This window comes from Mixophyes fleayi, chromosome 8 (genome assembly GCF_038048845.1).
Source record: "Mixophyes fleayi isolate aMixFle1 chromosome 8, aMixFle1.hap1, whole genome shotgun sequence".
Lineage (NCBI taxonomy): Eukaryota > Metazoa > Chordata > Amphibia > Anura > Limnodynastidae > Mixophyes > Mixophyes fleayi.
This window is the reverse complement of record NC_134409.1, coordinates 62,997,811-63,008,226: the sequence shown is the minus strand read 5'-3', so window position 1 is coordinate 63,008,226 and position 10,416 is coordinate 62,997,811. Positions and strand designations below refer to the sequence as shown.

Sequence of the window (10,416 nt, the reverse complement as noted above, 5' to 3'; positions counted from 1 at the left end):
TCCAATTAGCAATAACTACAAATACTTAATGTTGAGTGGGCTTGATGTAGTTATCAAAACCAAAAACATGTAATTGTCAGAATCAATGTATTATTCTTTAAAACTTACCTTTGGGGGACAAAGGTTTTTTTAGGGATGGGTTGCATCCTGTGTCTATGCACCCTGGCTCTTGCACTATGTCCTCATCAATGCAGGTCAATGTCATGGTCTCTAGGGGACTGAGGGTGAGGCAGACAGGAGCACCTGTGGCCTAATCAGGGCCACCGAGTAAGGGGGGAGGAGCGGATACTAATTACCCGGGCCCGGGCATGCCAGAAGGGTTAAAAAATGAAGGGGGGGGCATGGCACAGAGGGGTTAAAAAATGGGGAGGGGCATGGCACAAAGGGGTAAAAAACGAGGGGGGGCATGGCACAGAGGGGTTACAAAATGAGGGGGGGCATTGCACAGAGGGATTAAAAAATGAGGGGGGGCATGGCACAGAGGGGTTAAAAAACAGGGGGGAGCATGTCACAACGGGGTTAAAAAACAGGAGCAGCATGGCACAGTGGGGTTAAAAACGACGGGGGCAGCATGGCACAGTGGGGTTAAAAAACGGGGGGAGCATGTTACAGTGGGGTTAAAAAACATGGGGGCAGCATGGCACAGAGGGGTTAAAAAACAGGGGGGGAAGCATGGCACAGTGGGATTGAAAAAAAGGGGGGCAGCATAGTATAGTGTTATGAAGGGGAGCCAGGTGAAGGGGGCAAAAGCAGCTTGGAGGGCGCAGTGTGATCATAAGGCATGGCGATGATGAAGGGGCACATTATTGTAATGGTCGAGCTGGAGGAAGGCCTAAATATTAATCGTGGGTGGTATTAATTTAACGCCAGGTTTGTTTGGAATTATCTAAATGTAGCCATTTTTTTCCAAATAGGGCCTCCAGCATTCCAGGATCCAGACAAGCCGCAACTAAAGAAACCTGCAGCCACAAGTGGTGAAAGTGAGAAGAACAGGTAGAAGAGAGCAGGACAGTATGTGAAATGTTGTGATTCTAGTAGGGACAATGGCAATTTTTGGTGATTGTTGTGCCCAATGTAAGGTGCAGGCCAAGACTGAACTCTTTGTGTACACACTGCATTCTTTGTATACGACACTGTGGTGCTAGATGTCTTGAAAGTCAGCAGTGCTTGGACATATGTGACGTCCCGGCGAATTGAGAGCCTAGTGATTTTGATGTATTAGCCACGCCACTAAATGCAAGACAACACCTCCGAAAAATTTTGCGCCGCAATTTTTTTAAGCATACTCAACTATAAGGGGGGCCCCATAAATTTGTTGTACCGGGGCCCTGAATTCCTCTTGGCAGCCCTGGGCCTAAGCATGGACTCTGTGTTCTCTCAACTTGTCCTTTAGATGCTGTTTAAAGTTTTGCCACCTGTGTGAAATAGTTGGAGCAAAAGAAAAGTTATATTGCACACCATACTCAATGATTTGACAATATTGCATGTCTATAGATATATTGATCTACCTAAAACAGTTTTGCTGTAGTGTTGGCAGCAAAAACACACATAGGTAGCCAGTGTTAATTGTTTTCGTCTACAAATTTAAACCAGGGGCTAAATGTATTAACTTCTGATTTTTACTATTCGTTGAGTTTGCAGTGAAAATTTAAAGTGGCATTGGCTTTAAAGGCAAAACAATACCAAAGAAAGGCTCAATCCACCAATGAGATGCTGTGATCTTGGTGGTTCCTGAAAGTCTTACCTATAAGACACTGATCTGATTTCCACTGTGATGTAATTTATGGCCCTTTTGCGTGTATAAATTCCTATTTCTTCACTAAGGCAGCTGAGAGTCCTGTGAGAGGCTCAGCTGGCCGGTATGCACATCTTCTGAAGTTTTGTTTTGATGCTATTATTTTCTACTTTTTGTATTTCTCACTTATATTTGTATCTTTGCATCTGGTTAATGTTTATGTGTCTGTGCACATTGCGTTTAATTGCTATGTTATTGCATTTTGTCACTGCGGATGCATTTTCATGGTTCTGTATGCAACACTAATAAATTATTTTTGTTACCTTTTGAAACTACAGCAATCATCTGGACAATCACTTATATACATCTCTAATAGTTTATTTAGTAAAAAATGTGTTCAAAACATTTGTGTATGTGTATTTTTTTATAAAAAAGAAAATGTGTATTCATGTAAATTTGTACCATAATGTGGGGACATTTTGAACATAAACTAATATCTAATATATATTTGTCCAGTTTTGCTGGATATTAACTCCCAGACATTTTTAGTCATATGGAATTATGTGATGAGGGTAGCAGGGCTGAAAAAAATATTTTTTCTGAAAAAAATATTACATCATCCCCTATTAATGTTATGAACAAGGTAATCATTGCATACTCTATTTTGGGCTCAAAGCCATTATTCCATTACCATTACATGGGATACAGTCACAATATTGCCATGCATCAATACATCTTGACAGACAAACTTTAAAATAAAATAAAATTAAAAAAATTGTGCCCCCCAAAACATTTTAACCAACTGTAGTGCTGTTAGCCTAGACAGGAACTAGCAAAAATGGAGGGCTAAACAATGTGGGCTTACCCCAAGTCACTATTACTAGCATTAAACTTTGCCTGCGTGGGCTGGTGCAATATAGTAGGGAAATCCCACTGCATGGGCTCCCCTGCCATAATGGCAATCAGCCCAAGAATAGTCAGCACTTGGCTGCATTCCCTATGGAGTTGTGACCTTCCCCCCATCAGAGGTACCCACTCCTGTGCTGAAAGCACTATGTCCCTTCCCTCAGTCCAGGGCGGTGTGTGTGGAGAAATATTAATTAATTAATTAATAGTATAATGCTTCAAAGTATTTTGACCCTGGGGCACTACAGGTCCCAGGCGGGCCAGATTGCCATTAAGTAGTACTAGGGTTACAAGCACAAGCATATTCCATTGCTGCAAGCCCATGCTGGAACCTGTAGTGTCCCACAGAAACATGTAAATAGAACAGACATAAGTGTAAAAATCATTTTTAATGTCATAAATTACACATCCCTACACAACCATTGACCATGTTTATTGGGCACCTATATAAAGGGTATCTCATCTGTAATACATTGCAGGATTCAAATAAAACTAAAACCATTCTAGAAGATCCTAAGAGCTCCCTTGCAATGTAAGCTAAAGCATTCTATTTATAACAAGTAGGCAATCCAAATGCATAGCATACTCAGACAGGTGCCGTGTATTCAGTAGCATGACACTTCCACAGTCAGACACAGTGGTATGGCACGCCAATTTTTACGCTATGTAAATGGCTTTGCCATCGAATTCATCAAGCTACGTATCTTGAGTTCCATTCATTCATGAATTCAGGAGTACACAAAGCCTAAATATTGAACACGGGTTCCGCTAAGAATGCCTTGATAAATCAGGCCCATAATGACCAGATTTGCCACAATGCAAACAGAGATTATCTTGTCATCGTTGATCTCTTATTTCAATATAAATATGTCTGTGAATGGTATATATTTGCATTGGCTCGGGCTCCTCTGTTTGTTGTGTTGCAGAAGTTCCAAAATAATTTGACATTGTTGGCTCTGGATACTTCAGAAGAGTCCACATGGAGCCCCATCTACTCTTCCTTCCTCTTCATTTGACAAGCATCAATACAAATACATTGCTTATCAAAAGCCTCATAATCAGTGGTTGCATCAGCTCTAGCTAATTCATCTTAAGCAAACTCAGATAATCTCTTTCAATAAACAGATAGCTGGTCTGCAGGATTCCAATCTATTTCCAAGATCCACTCTTGAAAATCAGAGGTGTATTCAGCTGCTGAATATCTTCCCTGATGCATCTTTGATAAAACCAACTCAGAAGAAGCACTCCGATTTGGATCATTAAATATCTGATTCATTGCATCCATGTAATTAGAAAGACTTTATAATATTGAAATTTTTGATTCTTTTGAAGTAGAAGACCATGCCAAAGCATCATATTTCAACAATAAAAGAATACAACATATTTTTTTTACGTGTCAGAAAATAAGTAGAATGTAAATAAAACCTCTGTATTTTTTTACAATCACCTGAAAATCGAGCCTGAAATGGTATTATTTTCAAATTCATAGTTTCAATGAAAGCTTTGCTTTCAATCGATCTACTCTCGACTTTATGAAAATATATACAGGTAGCTTTACAATTTATAACAGCAGGCAATATAACTTAACTGCTCAGCTGCTGTGGGAAAAAAATGCTTACCATTTGTAACACCCAACATGAAACCAGGAATCCTGCTCTTTAGTTTGAGTAGCTTTGTAGTAATTTATCAGTTTTCTCTAAAGGTACTCAATGCAACTTGAGGTCAAGTGTTACTGCAAAATACAGAACACAAAATATGTCAGTGTTTCAGAGTTGATTATTTTGGGTACAAGAAACACATTGACATAAGCAAACTAAAGAACAATCCATTTTTTTCCTAGTGAAATAGTTTTATATATTTTTTTAAATTAGATATGAAATTACATCAGTAAAGATACTTATACAAATATATAATTTCACCTCGGCAAGAGATCAGAGAAACATTTATGCATATTGTTTACTAGAGGTGTGCACTGACCTTCATATTTCGGTTTCAAAACCGGAGTCAGTTCTCAACTGACTTTGTGTTTCGGCTTTGCTACCGGTTTTGTCGAACAAATGCAAAAGGTTTTGATTCAGGTTATGGATCTGGATTTAATTATAAATTGTGAAAAATTGTTACAATAATGTCATTTTGAACTGTTTTTGCTCCTATATTACTATTTATAGCATTAACATTTCCAGTCATTTCCAGGGTAGTTTCCTTTACCTCGGTGTTGGATAAAGTATCCACCGAGGGGAATAATTTTTCAGCCCTCCCTCCCCATAAATATATATGAGTCCCCTGGTTTGAATCAGAAGGGCAACATTATGGCACAGAGCATATAAGTAAAACAAGGCAATGGAAGCCATGCTCTCGGCAACCGATGAATACTCTGGTAATGCATTGTGTGCCTAGTCTTTGAATTTTTGTAGTGGGCGCAAGACATCTTCATCTCAAGCACCCTCATTTATTTATATAGCACCAAGGTAATGAAAGCCATGCTCTTGGCAACTGATAAATACTCAACATAAATAAATGGCAATGTATCTTGTGCCAAATTTTTGAATTTTTGTAGTATGTATGGAGGCCACCTTCATGTTCCAACATCCTCATTTATTCATATAGCAATAGCAAATTAGATAGATTTTTATAATTGAGTATCTACTTGTCTAAATAGCTATTGATCCCTCAGTCAATCTAATGACATTGGATTGTTATTGCCTTTTCACTCTCCATATTATCTGCTGTATAAAATTTCAAGTTTAGTTTGTGCATAGTGTTTCAACATTTTTATCTCTTGCACCTTACACTAAATTTTGTTTTTTGTTTAATTTATCCAATGAGCTTGCTTCAGTTGGTGGTTTGGCAGATGACAGTTTATTTGCAGCAATGCTCTACATGTGGTCACTGAATGTTGAAAATGCCCAGAAAAATCCCTCACAGACAAACTCCCTTTTTAAATATAGATTTCACTGAATGATCCTTCCAAAATGGACAAGTTTTGAAAAATAGAAAAATAGAAAAGATTAGAATATATAGCGTTTTTTGGGGTGTTCAGCTGCGTGCTGACCCTCACAAACAGACAGTTTTAAATATAGATTTCACTGAATGACCCTTCCAATATCGAAGAGTATTGACAAATAGAAAAGATTAGAATATAATAATATATAGCCTTTTATCGGGGTGTGCAACTGCTGCTGAATCTCACACGCAAACACCCAGTATGCTTCAAAATTATTTAAATTGTCACTGCTCCGCACAAGATTACTTTCACTGGAAAAGTTTTCAATTCTAAAAGAAAAACATCTGTTTGTTGGATTCTGCTGCTAATAGTCTGACAGCAAAAGCACACTGTTTTCCAAAATAAATGAATATACCAGTTAGTTCAGAATGATATCTATCTAACTCAGTCTGTATATACTGTCTAGTACTATTTTATATACACAATGCAATGCATTAACAGCAGCCAGTAGCCACTAGTCTGTGTAAAGTCTATTTAAGATTGAAATTAAGAGCAATTGATCAGCAAACTATTGTAGGTAACTATTCTGTACACAACTGATCTACAACAATGACAGGATTCTATTGCTTTCCTATGTACCTGGTTCACCCTAAATGCTTTTTCATGAGCAGAGCATCGCAGGTAACCTCCTCCCTAGACGCTGTCTGTTCTAAAATGGCACGAGGGATGACTATATATATATATATATATATATATATATATATATATACACAAAAGGTGGCAATCCAAAACTCGTGAGAGTTTTGCAAAAAAATTCAAGAAAATTAAGCTTTGGCTCATTTTTAGATCCGAGTTTGCCGGGAGAAGCAGAGTCATGACTCAGATCCCCAACCTCAGATTTCGTCGGATTTCACATAATTCAAACTGCACATCTCTATTGTTTACTAATATTGGTGTTTTGCAACCTGTGTAATCAAATATCTAGTTGTAATAGGAGAGCATTGTACTGCTTGCACACGTTGAACTTGCAACCAAAGGCATTTGACTACACAAAAACACTAATAGGCAAACCAGTATGTAGGGACAATGTGAGTTGTGATAGAATGACAGGAACAGGTAAAGGAGTGCATTTTTTAGGGTTATCTTGTCTGCTTGCAGTCACCTAATATAGATAACTAGTAATAACAGTAACATTAGTAGCAGTAACCAGCTACTTAAATATTTTGTCATTGTCATCATCACTATCAACCTCAAATCATCCTCTTATCTTTATATTAAATTTTGTTTGTTTATCATTCTATTTTAACTTAGAAAACACTGTGACAGAATGTAAATATAAAATATTTTATCTGCAATATGAACACAAAAAAGATGACTATGAACATTGTCTATCATTTCAAAATATTAGTCAAAAATTACCTGACCCAAACCTTTATTTTTATTTCTCAAGAGATAGACCAAAACTGGTGAAATTTAGGAAAAACAAAATCTCAATATGGCTGCTTTCACCTGAGCCTAAATTGATGTACTAAGATGGCAACATGTACTAAGATATATAAATGAATGCTAACAAAAAACTGGTTCAGAAATAAATACATTTTTAAGAAATTGATTGGGGATAAAATGAATAAATTATCTCCACAACTGAAATAAGCTAGCTAAACTGTTATAACAATTAGCATCTAGGACAATAATAATACTGACACCAAAAGGCAAAACAGCATTGGGCATTTTGTTCTTTTACTGATAAGAAACTGTAAGAAAGTATATTAAAATCTATACCTAGTTATCAAAACTATCATGTAAAATAAAAAAAAACAGAACTGACATAGTGGTGGGGCTCATGAATCGTAGCCCAAAATAAATATCTCTAATTAAGGAAATAGAAATTTGCCATATTCTGTTTTACTTGTCGGGGTGGGGGGGGGGGATATTAGTATAGATAAGTGTTAATCAAATAACACCCTCATCATGCATGCTACAATCTCTGGACACAATAGGAGACATTTATGAAAACAGTTCTGCGGTTAACTCTGGTGAACAGGTGGTGCTCATAACAATAAATCTCATCTCTGCATTGTTTTTTTAAATGTTACCTTCTGTCTTGTCCAAATGAGAAAATGTATATCGTTGTCCTATATAACTCACAGCCACTAGCACTTAAGACAAATTACACTTGCAGCCTCCTCTATTTCATTATGCAGTAAACCACTACACCTTCACATGCAATTTGTACTTACGTCTATTTAGAAAGAAATACCAGACAACAGTTAAAAAATTACCTTACTTTCATAAACACTGACTCATAGGCACCTCAAAATGTTGAGCACAATGGTATTTTAACAATAATAATGCAGAGAAAGATGTAATATGACTGGAAAATAGCCAGCAGTATTTAATTTGTCACCAGGAAAATGTAACTTCCTCAGTGGTACTGCCTAGCATTATATGTAATTCACTATACCTCAACACAAAGTAACATGCAAATAAAATTAACAAGCTGGATATAATTTGTTCCCAGCAAAATGGAATTTGCTAGGTAATAACACCCAGCAAATTGTAATGTGCTAAGTAATAATATTACTTAAGTATGAAAAGAGAGTCCCTAAAGACGAACACACTTAAGCAGCATACTTGTGTGTCTTTTCAATAGCTTGTACTTACCATTGAGGGTTAAATTATCCCTGGACAAGGCTAACCAATAGGGGTAAAAGTGGGAGGGCTGGTCAACTCATATATATCCCCTTGGAAAGAATCCAGTTCAGTCTGCTTCACAAGATCCTGGACAACAAAAGAAGGATTTGTATCAGAGATTGTTCTTATGCATTTATTTCTTGCCTATTGTCAGAGTTCTGGGTGTTAGTTTTGAGCTACAATAGAGCTACTGTTCAGCTCGACTAAGACTGCAGCATGCCCTGGCCAGAGTGGAATGCCCCTTCTCTCCCCCCTGTCAGCCATGATGGCTCCCTGCCAGCAGCTCAGCAAGCGCTGAATGCACCAGGCAACCCCCCCCCACCAGAGGTACTAACTGCGTCAGGCTCCAATGCTGGCACGGCTCCATCCTCCAAGTCTGTCTCCCTTGCTGTTCTGCAGTCTTGGGTGGATGGTGGGTGCTGTCCCAGATCCAGGGCGGCATCCAGGGGTCAGAAGAAGTCCAGGGCCCCTTCTGCGGCAAGCTGAGCAGCAAGAACGGCAGGTAATAGAGGCTGGAGTTCTTTAGGCAGCTCTCAGTCCAGGAACAGTGAAGGTTTCACTGTCAGCACTCCCCCTAGTGGCACTTACATGAATAACATGCTGTTACAAGTTTTGCCCCTAGGTGGCAGACTTTCTCAGGATTTTAATGCTGGTAGGTTAGCTTTGCAGTTAACCCCCCTTTGCCAGCAAGAATTCAAAGCAGTGGTCTTGAGCCATGGCCTACCCTTCGCCAATTAATTTTTCCACCAAGCCCTTTTCTGCCCAGCAATTCAAGGGGATCTGACTGGTGTGCCCGATTTTAGAAAGACCTCCCCCAGCAAGGAGAGCCCTATACTGCACTCGGTTGGAACCTGCTTGTGACGAACCCTATGGGAGGCATGAGACAAATTTTGCAGGCGGAGCAGGGGTATGTTGTTACTAACACCCCACCCCGGAGCGGACCTGTTCCCCTTATGAGTTTGAAGCCATATAGTCAATTTTGTTTTTTGAGTCATCTCCCCCTGCCTCCCAGAACAGGGGGTACTGGGGGCTGGACAGGGTCGTCAACTCACACCCTCCTGTTACCAGACTCACAGAATGGGTTGATTCAGCCAGTTCCTCTGCAATGGATTCACGACCATATTTTTCAAACCTACTGCAGTTTCCCCATGGTAGCATGCCAGCCCAGAATTTTCCTACAGCAAAAGTTATTTTGGACTATCATCACACCTGCTCTGTTGACCCATCCTGATTAACATCCCCCCTTGCCAATTTATGAGGCGACTACGGGTAATTAGGCTGGCACAGTCCCCATAGGAGCCCAGGCCATAGATCATCGTTCTTGAGCGAAGAAGTTTCCTGTGTTCGATTTGACCCATACTCGATACCCTTCCCGTTGTCTCAGGAACAGTGACCATGAGTTTACAGGCACGACCAGGGACATGACTTAGGTATTAATCTACAGGGAGTATAAGCCGGCAGAAAGTATTGATGTTTGGCGGTACTTGTTCATGATCAACTACATGTTCATCAATGTCGAGAGCCCCATATGGAGACAATATGATGACATATTTAGACGTAAATGAGCGTCCGTTCTAGTATCCCCCTTGGTCATAAGGATATTGACACCTGGATGGAGCTGACGCACCTCAGTAATCACCCTAACATAGCGGTTGGACAAAAGAGATTTCAGGCAGGAGGCAGGGCCTCAGCACCTCCCGCCCAAAAGAAGAGATGCTACACATTCAATGCGGGCTCTTGCTCACGAGGAGCAGAGTGCAAATATAGACACGTGTGCTCCGCGTGCCGAAGTTCCCACCCAGTCACAGAATGTCCCAGGGACTCTCATGCAGGTGGCAGAGCTAGACATAGCCAGGCGGCAGCTACGCAGCAAAGCCCCCTGTCCAATTAACCAAGTGGCGCTGAATAGATGGCTTAGCTTTACGCCGGATTTATAATTAGCTTCCTTCTTGAGAAAATGGCTTCCATTATGGCTTTCATATGCCAGTTCAGGGTACTTTGAGGCCCCCCGATTCCTCGAAATGTAAAGTCCGCAGATATCTTTCCGGAGGCATTGGCCGGCAAAATTGCGAAGGAGATTAAATTGGGCCACATGATAGGCCCTTTTGTTCAACCACCCCTGCACAATTTAATGGTA

The 10,416-nt window shown here is 39.7% G+C and overlaps 1 long non-coding RNA gene across 1 annotated transcript; it reads right to left on the bottom strand.

The window, feature by feature from the left end:
• Positions 1–1,233: 1,233 nt before the first annotated feature.
• Positions 1,234–8,815, bottom strand: LOC142100087 (uncharacterized). Its single transcript, XR_012678694.1, has 5 exons — positions 8,615–8,815; positions 8,250–8,366; positions 4,619–4,728; positions 4,261–4,373; positions 1,234–1,415 (listed from the first exon to the last, which is right to left on the bottom strand). It is a non-coding gene; the product is annotated as an uncharacterized LOC142100087 (long non-coding RNA).
• Between the last annotated feature and the right edge of the window lie 1,601 nt (positions 8,816–10,416).